The sequence below is a fragment of the Cupressus sempervirens genome, chromosome 1 (genome assembly GCF_028749045.1).
Source record: "Cupressus sempervirens isolate cs-2001-9-10 chromosome 1, ASM2874904v1, whole genome shotgun sequence".
Classification (NCBI taxonomy): Eukaryota; Viridiplantae; Streptophyta; class Pinopsida; order Cupressales; family Cupressaceae; genus Cupressus; species Cupressus sempervirens.
This window is the reverse complement of record NC_143118.1, coordinates 879548919-879559669: the sequence shown is the minus strand read 5'-3', so window position 1 is coordinate 879559669 and position 10751 is coordinate 879548919.

Genomic DNA, 10751 nt, shown 5'->3' with positions numbered 1-10751 from the left:
GATATTATGTTCTTTGACATCAATCTCAATTATTGATGCAATAATATGAATCCATAAAAACCCAGAAGGAAAACATAAAATACATTTTTTGATTAAGGTTTTAGAAGTTTTCCATAGTGAAGAATGTGGCGGTATGAAATATCTTGTCTTTCTCTCAAGGAATTGAAATGAAAAATTATAGTTGAGAGCTCCAATTGATTTGAGTGATGAATTGTGGATTGAATTACTTGCTTTCCAAAATGAGAGAGGATAGCTTTATTTTATACCTCTCCCAACTATCTTTGGGGTGTGAAACTCAAAGAAAGACAACATGGATATCAAATCCCTACTAAAACCTTATAATCATTATACAATTTCAATTTTGAAGCAAAACATTAGAGAATGGGGTGATTGGGATCACCTTGTTCCTCCTAATATGGTCACAATTTTGGACTAGAGGCCCTAACTAGAGATTGGATACTAGAAGTATATCAAAAATTGGGCATGGGTGATTATAATTTAATGTGGGATGCCATACATGCTAAAATAGGGCCTAGGTAAGAGAGAAAATTCATTTAAGGATACAATTTATGAAACTACAAGACTATTTATAACATTTAATTTAACCTTCAACTCAAGAAGATGGGTCTTATCCTATTTGAAAATTCAAATATTTTATTTTTCATTTAATCACTATTAAAACCAAAAATAGAAATAGGTCTAATATCATAGGCCTTACTCTTATACCCTACTTTCGTTGAGCCTATTTTGGTGGGACCAAGGCATCTAGATGCATACTCTACCAAAATCTCATCAAATTTCAAATAAATCTATCATTCACTTAATATTGTGAAATTTGGTCTTGGCTTTTTTGCTTATGATTATTTTAAGTTGGCTTTTTATAAAACAATAATCTTTTGTTTCACATAAAATGAATAAGTTTTCTCCATTTGGATATACAATATATAATCTTTATGATAAGGAAACTATGCCAAATTGGGTATAAGTCCACAAATCTAAAGGAAAATTAATAACATCTTGAGATTTATATGAATTATTCACCACTCATTTTCAAAGATGATGGAAGCTTCAAGAAATGTTGAAGGATGATAGGGAATCACTAATTGTTGATTAGATTGTACCTCTCCTCAAGTGTTCAACATGTTGTCATCTTATCATGCATTTTAAAGTTTAGCTTTAGATATATATTATTTTTTAATATTTTATTATTTAGTTTCATGACTAATACACTCTTGAGTGTTGGAATGTTCAAAATGGGAAGAGTACTTCTGAGATTGGGAGGGGAGGGGGGTGTGAATCAGAAGTACCACACTTTTAACCTTTTTAATCCTTTAAATCAAATAACTGAAAATAAACTATATGCATGTAAATAAATTAAATGAACATGGAATAAACACATGCATCAACACACATAACACTAGATTTGGTGACCCAAAAACCCTCCAGGAATACGAAGGTAAAACTGGGGTGGGGATGATACCCACAAAATCACTATAGCAATAATTGTTTGACCACTTCTAATGGTCTACCCTATGAAAGGCCTGCCCTATTAAGGGCTTTACACTATGTCAATAGTGACCTAGTTAGAGGATTTACAAACACTTTACATGAAGTGTCACCCTGTTAAAGGATTTACAATAGGCTATTAAACCCACCTAATTCAATTGGATTTTTAATCACCTTCTCCAAAGTTTCTCCCACCTAGTTGTTCAGCTAACCTATTAATATAGGATTTTCAACATCTAATACAATGGCAAGAAATTAATAGAACAATAAACCTAACAATATGCAATCTTTAATTTCTAGATTTAGTCACTTGATCTACTCTCTCTCTCTGATGTGATCCTTGCTTGATTTGATATCTGTTTGTATCCCTTGTACTATTCTGATCAACTAGATGTGTAATTGCTACTCTGTTCCTTTTTCACACTTCACTCTGAATTTTGCTATAGTTTTCCCATACACTATTTCATCCACACATACAATGGGGTTTTCATCCTCCTTTTAAAGATTGGGAAGACTTAGGTTTAGGTATGGATCTACGATCCATATTGAATCTTAAGTTCCTGCTCATTCCTTGCATTTTTCTCATTGGTTGCATGCCTTCTCCACTTTTCTAATTGGTTGCATGTTGATTGCATAGGAAATGCAAAAGATTCAATCTTATCCTTATCATCCTTCAAAATCCTTCTATGTTAGCTCCAAAAATGGTTTACATCTGAGTTTGTGAGGGCACAAACTTGTATGCTGATTCTGTGTTACTCGGCACATACTGGACTACTAGTGCTTGGCACATGTTTGATCCTGGATCGCTCAACACCTATTACATCCTATCTTATGTATGACTCTGGCTCACTTGGCATGTGAAGCATCCTAGTTTGCTTGGCATCAACTGTGACTCGACACCTATATATCACTCGACACTTATATAATGCTTGGCACCTGAAGTCACTCGGCACTTGTTGGAATACTAACTCAACACACACCGTGACTCGACATACATAGTGTACTTGGCTTCAATGTAAGAAGTGGTTAAGTGTGTTGACACTCAAATGTCAAAATTATTCTAAGACCAACAATCTCCCCCTTTGACATGAGTGTCAAAAACACTTAACTATGCATTATTGAACTGACCTTATGAGTACATTTTTCATTTTGCTTAGGATATATGCAAAATTTTAAAATTTGTTCAAAATACCTTGTTACTCCCCCTGAGCTGATTGTGTCTTGACATTCTTGAAACCAAAATTTTGTGCTGATGTGCCTGATACTCTTTGTCTTTGCCCTGTTCCTGTATTTTGTACTTGTGTTGATTCATTCATATCTTCCCCAAAACATTATTTCTCCCCCATACTATTTACACATTATGACTTATCTCCCCCTTAGTCATATCTTCCATATTATTATTTCTTCCCTTAAACATATATCTCCCCCTTTTTTACACTAATGTCAAAGGGTTCTAAGGAGTAATACCATACTTAGCCAAAAAGTTACTATTTACCTCCATTATTATTTTCAGAGCTGCATCCCAATTGTCCAAAGCAATGTCAAGTGACTTGCGCTAGATGGCAGTCTCTACAACAAGATGTACAAGTCCATCCAATGTAGAAAGATTTGGATCTTTCTTTAAAACAGTTTCAGCATAGACTTGTTCCTTGTGGAGGACCTCCAAATGTGGGGTGATAGAGGATTGAATTTGCATTAATTTAGCCTTTATATTGGCTTCCTCTTCTATGAGTACAACTAACTACCTTTGACTATGAAGCGATTGTGCAAAATGATTCTCACTTTGAGCTGGATCTTTTGGTAGTTACATGCTAGAAATACTCAAATTTCTTTCCAAGCTCATTATCCTTTGATTTATTTCTTGTGTAAAGTTGGAAAAATCACACAACTTCTTGTACAATGAGAAAATGTTCTGAAGTACAGCTTTGACCTCATCAATTTTCTTGGCCAACTCTACATGTTCAAGTGCTATACCACTTGATATCTTCTCATTTACTTTCCACTAAAATTTTCTCTCAGACCATTCCATAAGTTTAACATTGGTTTCCTGGTCTTCACTAGTCACTTGGTCAACTATGTCAGATAGTTGTTCTATTATGGGCTTTGCTTCATCCGGTGACTACAAGCTAAATGCATCCATAAAAATGTCCTTAATGTCATTCAATGCTTGCTTGTGTTTATACTCTTTTCTGAGTATCTCCTGCCTCTTCCTTCTATCTAAAGCATCTTGCATTTCAGTGATCTGAGCCATGGTGATGGTCTTGGAGTCATATGAAGGTATTACTATGTCTTCATCTAATTCAGGATCTCCATAGTGAAGTACCCTGGCTACTCTAGTTGAGCTTGAGCCTGGAGTTGATATTTGCAAGGGTATGGCTTCAGGGCTTAGCTTTTGAAGGGTCTTCGTGGGAGTGCCAGTCTTTGGTAGTTCTACCAATGTTTGTGTGGCGGTCTGCTCCTTTTCCTTTGATGTATCCTCCTCATCAGATTTTCCTTCCTCTGCACTTGGCTTATGTAATGTATCACCTATTTCTAGAGGTGGTGGAAGCATCAAAATTTTAGTGCTAGTAGTTGTATGAGTGAAAGGTGGTTCCTTTGATTTCACCTTTTCTCTTTGTGGTTTTGCTACTGCCTTTTGTAATTCATCTACACTCACCAATACAGGGCTTGTGCATAACTGTTCCCATAAAGTGGATTGGTGAAGGATCTTGGACAGATCCTCTGTAGTTAGGGGATTGATGTTCTAAGCTAAATTGTTAGGAACATCTTTAATAGTTATTGTATCTACAGGTGTGATGGTTATATGAGGAGGGGTAGGAGGTGGCATTTGTGTGTCTTGCACACTCTGTTCCTCTTCTTGCCGCTATTCAGTTGTTGCCATATCTTATTTTTGTGTTTCTTCCTCCTCGCCCTTTTCTTTATCCTCCTCAACTTTCTTATCTTCCTCCTCTTTCTTCTTTTCTTCTTTAGCTCTTGCTATTGCTTCCTTTTCTTCCTCTACTTTCTTCTCTTTTGTTCTCTTTTCCTCTTTCTTTTCCTTGTCACTGGTTTTTGCTTTATTTGTTTCCTCTTCTTTGTTATTAGTTATCTTATAAATTGTTTTCCACAATTGTGTGGATTTATTTACTACATCCTCAATCTTGTTTTGAAGGATGCTAACGGCTCTATACTTAGGTGCAAATTTACCACCATGTTTCTTATTAGCCTTTGTCATTTGTCCTTCTTTCATGTTAGGCTTTACTTGAGCTAGGGTAGATTCTCTAATCTCCCTTTCCATTTTCAAACAATAATGCCATTTATTCTCAACTATCTCATATAGTTCCTTAGGCATGGTATTGTCAAGTTCTAGAGGTGTGTTTTTGAATTCTGCCATCATGGCATACATAGATTCCTCTACTTTATTTTTGCTCTTCTCTATTGAGCTTATTAAAATGAAGAGTTCTTAAGTCATTTAAATCCGCATTCCTAATCTTTTCACAAAATTTATCAATTGCAAACTTTGGAGGATGACTTACCACTCTAAATTGGTTGTGGTCCTCTGACTTTGTTCTCTCTTCATCATTAGTATCTAGTTGTGCCACATACTTTCTTCTTTTCTTTAGTTCTTTAGTAGGCTATTTAGTGGCTTTCTTTTTCTCTTTTGCTTCCTCTTTTGCTTTTTGTGTTGTTTCCCTTGTAGTAGCCCTTGTTGTAGGCTTCTTTCATTTTTCTTGAGTGGACTTTGCTACCTTTTTGGCCTTTGGCTGAGCTGTAGGCTGAGTTTTAGCCTTTCTCTTCTTTTGCTCAGCTTGAGTAGGTACTTCCTCGACACCTTCCTCCTTGTCTTCTCCTAAGCCTTGTGTAAGTTCCACTAGATCTTGCCCTTGCTCTTCTTCTTCTTCACTTTCTCCTTTTACTTCTTCTTCTTCTTCTTCTTCACCACCTACTTCTCCTTCAATATTTGCCCCAAGTTTCTTCTTTATCTTCTTTACTAATTTATCCTTCTTCTTGATAACAGGGTTGTCTTCAAGTTTGTCTCAACCTTTGATTTGACAACATCATATGCGCCAAAGTGAGGAGCTGCCTTATCTATTTCGTTTGCAAGCAATGTTGTGATTGTTGCTGAGGCTTCATCAATATCAAACTCATATCCCAATGGCCTTAGCCATCTTACTCTTGGTATTGCTACATGTATGTAGGTATAATCAATGTCAACCAAAAAGGATATGTCATTAATGTGTTCTTCCACTAGAGAAACTAGTAATCTCACCTTTTTCTTCATGGATTTCTTAAAATCCTTAAAATAACTTGTCATTTGGGCTTCAAAGTTGTCACCCATTTGATCAATGAACTCATTGATTTGTGTAATTGCAGTTTTGTTAGGGTTCCAATTCACCTTTCTAATAGAAGGAAACTCTTCCATAACATAAAAGAATATACATATAAGAACTGAACCAAATTTGCATTGAGCACCTTTTGATCTCCTTATTGCTCCTAGGTTTTCATTTATTTGCTGCAACATAAGTTCTGATAGATCATATGTGTGATCTTTCTTTACCAGTTTGTAGGCTACATCAACAACTATACATGGCACACTGTTCAATCTATTGGATTTGTAGAATTTGTGGGATATTACTCTTACAGAAAAATCTAGAAGAGAATCAGTAATAGTATCAATAGTCATTCCCCTCTTATTTTATTTAGCTCTAGTATTCCTTTCAATGATTTCTTTGGAATCACTATGCAGGGTCTTAGGCAGATCTAGGGTTGGGAAACCTGTAACCCTATGTACTATCCTCTTTGTAATCTTCACTAGTCTAGTTTCCAACCAAAAACATCCATTGTGAATTCTGCTCAAGATAATTTGTATCCATTCTGTTTGGAAACCAGTAGGGTAAACTAGGGCATTGGTCAAACCCTTTCTCTCAACAATCTAGAATTCGTCCTTTAGAATTTTGTTTTCACATAGTTTATCATAGGATTAAAATATTTCTAGATCACCTACTACACCTATCTTGCAGTTATAACACTTTCTCACATCTTGCACCATAACAACTTTAGGTGGAATGATAGACAATGCGCCAACTGGGTCATTTCTATAGACAACTTTTGGGATTGGCCTAAACTCGAGTTGTTGACCTCATTATTCACTAACTAAACCTCATGACCTTCTTTTCCTTTGGGGTTTCCTGAGTGTTGCCCCACTTTTCACCATATACAAATTTTGCAAAGTGGAAAGTGAACTAATGTCATGTTTTGTCAAAGTCTGGTCAATAGGTCTTTCCTCTTTAGATGCTGAGTTTCTCCATCGGGTTTTCATCTTTTCCCTTCTCCTGTGTCACATATAGCCCCAGTGGATATTTCTTGATTATCATGAGTCTTAGGGGTAATTTAGAGCCATACTCGATGGAGATTCTCGAATTGTGCTACATCATTTGAATTTATTACAGCTCATTTAGTCTGGAGATAGAGAAAATTGAATTGGCAGAAAATCAGGTTTCCACTTCTCCTTAGTAGGTTTTCGCACCCCGAAGGTGAATTTTTGCAAAGGCTGGAAAATGTTATTTGTAAGCTTTATTGAAGTAAAGTGAATCATGTTATGAAAAGATCATTCAACTGATGTCATGATTTCACAGTGAGAATCATTTTAAAGTCCGAAAAATAACCAAAATAGTGATCGACAAAAAATCAGGAAAGAGCTTCTCCGTGGTGGATTCTGAAGTTAGAAATTAGTTTTTCGAAGAGGTGTATGTAAAGGAATTAAGAGAGCCAATGGGTCCCATCTCTCACTTGTGAAGTCAGTTTTGTGTCTTTCGGAGGCTTAAAATAAAGTGAATAGGGCAGAAGAAGTAAAACAATAGTGATTGGCAGAAAACAAAGTTTCTTCTTCTCCATAGCGAGTTTTCGCACCCAGAAGGTGAAACTTCGCATCAATCCATAAATGCTATCTATAGGCTGAAACAAGGAAAGGTAGGCCATATTATGATCAAAACATTCAAAATTATCATGTTTTCATAGCGGAAATTACTCAGAACTCATTAAGATGATCAGGATAAGCATCATCAAAAAACTCAGAAGTAGCTGCTCCTCTAGCGAACTTCGAACCAAGAGGTAAATTTTTCGCAAAGGCCTAAATAGAAAAGTAAAGTTAATAGCAGGCCCCAGTTTTCGCTCGCAAAGCCTCTTTTATGTTTCCCGAAGGTTTTTAGTAAAGTGCTTAGGGTAGAAAGGTAAAAGCAAAAGCTTAAGAGGAAAATCAAAAATCTGCTTCTTCGCTGCGGGTTTTCTACCCTCAAAGGTCATTTTTTGCATTTGAAGAAAAATCATCCCTGTAAGTGTGGTATGTATGTGAATTGATTGCAGATTATTTTGGGCAAGTAAATAGAAGAAAATCAATGAATTGATAAGGTTTTGCAAGCAAAATTGAGTTAAGCGGATTTTTCCCTAGGAAGTACTTCATTCTTGCTTTTCGAAAGATGGATGAAACGGAAAGTAAACCAATAATTAATGAAAGTTAGTGTTGAGCCAACAGAACTAGTGAAAAGACAAAGATAAATCCGTTAGAACCTTTACATCCACCAATCCAATGGATTTACCCTTAATTTCGCTCATGTGGCGTGATTTATGAAATTCAACGGGCAAATCTAGGGTTAATTTTATAAAGAGGGAAGTAACAAATTTTCAAACTACCATTTTACTATTATACTGTTATATTGGATAGTGCTTTCAAGTAATTTTCAAAGTTACAGAGTTTGCTTCTTGTATCATTTGCAATTGTTTGAATTTTTGCTATCATAAATCAAATAAAATGGCAACAAGATTCGCAGGTTTCGATGGATTGGGTGGAATTAAGTCAGCATGGTCGACTATCACAGATACTTCACTCCATTTTTATGATATGCAAGATTTTCAAAGGAGATTAAGAGCAGAGCTAGTTCATCCCATTACAGAGAAACTTCAAGGAAGTGGATTAGTGGAAGCAGCTGGGTTCCCTGTAGTAGTACAAGCCCCAGAGTTGATTTTGGAATGCATCAATCATTATAACCCGGATACAAGGCAGATTCTATTGCCTAACCAAATAGTGTTGATTTCAATTGATCGACAAGTAGTGGTGAATTGCTTGTGGATTCCATAATGGGAGGAGTTCTCTGATTTAATGATGAGTGGAGCTATGTTTGAGTTCTCCTTGAAGAAGATGGTTTGGAGGAAGGAGATCATGCAATCTTGGTTTCAAAAGCCAAAGGGAGCCAAGAGTAAAGTCCCTAAAACTCTTTTCGGCATAGACCTCAAACCAAAAATTGTTGACATTTTGGTTCTGTTGCATTGACTCAAAGCATTCGATAGATTCCCACTGAAGCTTCCTAGGTACCCAGATGATATGATCATGCTCATGGAGATCGTGAGGCAAGCAATACAAGTGAATGTGTTGAGCACCAGCCTAAGGAAGAGAGGGTATGAATTCCCTATAAAAGTTGGAGCATACAATTGTGAGACTAGATCAGATGCAAAGAATATAATCAAAGCATTTGAGAGTAAATACAAATTGGAAGAATATGAGGTAGTAAGGCCCATGTTTGATTTGAATGGATATGCCAGAGACGTGCTTCAAATTGGAAGCATAATCAAACATGTGACAACCATGGAGGATTATTGGGCAGACTTTAAAAATGAATTGGAGAGTCGAGATCATGTCTTTGCCAGATTTACAATTGATCAAGTAAAGACATATGGTATAAATTTAAATGTGGAAGGGTTGGGAGACGATGGTCAAAATATGTACAGTAATACATATTTGACAAAATTGAGGAATACTCCCATTAGCTCTGAACTATATATTGACACAGAAGAAGATTTTGATGTCATGATGGCAAGAATTATCAAAAGGACTGGGAAGTGGGTTGAGTGGACAACTAAGAAAGGCCAGAGCAAGAGCAAAACTACTCAAGTTTCTCCAGCTACAGCTACTCCTGCTTCATCTCAAAGTGCCAAACCCAGTGCTACTACTACACTTGCTCAAGGTCTAGCTCAATCTAAAAGAGGAGGTGGTCAACCCCCGGAGAAGAATGCTCCAATAACCCTGACCTATCAAGGTGGATCACTACCAGTCATTGGAGTTCAAGTCGAAGCTAAAAAAGAAACAGAAGAACAGAAAGATGGATCTCTTGCCCCAGTCTCACCTCCACATGTCACTTTACCCCCATCTCCTCAAGCTTCTCCAATCTTATCTCCTCATGTCGCCCCTATCTTATCCCCTCATCATAGCCCTACACCATCTGTAAGTGCTCCTTTTCTAAAGCCCACTGGTTCTCCTATTCAAATAGTAGAGATTGGAGATGATAAAAGTAGTAGTAGTGAATCCACTGAGTCTGATGAAGTTGCAAAGAAAACTCAAGAAGAAGAGAAAGCTCTAGGTTCATCTAGGCTTCTTTCTTGAGATCCAAAGACCCCCTTTTTTGCAACTATAGCAACAATGACTCCAGTGAAGAAGAAAATTTTCAGCATTGAATCACTTGGAATAGCCTCCAAAGTGATTAATAAAGAGTCTTGGCTCAAGGATACTTTAGAGAAGAAGCGAAAAAGAAAAGTTGAAAGTGTTCCTTCAAAAGATGTTGTATCTCAAGCGGTTCACTCAGGATCTGCCACAGTAAAAGCTAAAAAGTAGAAGACCTTGTCAATATTGGGACAAGATCCAGAAACAGGGCACTTAACTATGGAGGTAGCAAAACCAAACAAAGCAGGGAGAATTGAAGATATGATGCCAGAGGACTTCACTCTGCATTCAATTGATTTGGGAGAGGCGAGACATGATACAAATGTAGGCCTATGGAAATTGAGTAATGAGGTGATAGAAGAGCAACTGGAGAACCTCAAGTCATCGAAGATCAGAATGAAAGCTGAAATAGAAGAGTTAAGAAGGTTCATTAGGAAATTAGTTGTTCCATTGGCAACTATTACTGGTGTACCTACCACTAAAATTCCTTCAGCGGAAGAGGTACAAGCCTTCATATCACAGCTCCAAAAAGATAGGCATTTTGGTCAAATTGGAAAGGAATGGATCGAGAAACTCAATGTAGATGGAGATTCCCTAATCGATCAAATTGGGAATATTATCCTCCGACTAGAAATTGAAAAGGATAATATTATGTCTAACAGTAATACCTTGGCTAGAGAAAGAGCGAGGTGTATAGAATGTATTTCTCTCCTGATGATGGTTATTTAGATGAAAGTAAAGGATGCAATTGAAGCAAAGATTCTTAAGAAGGGAA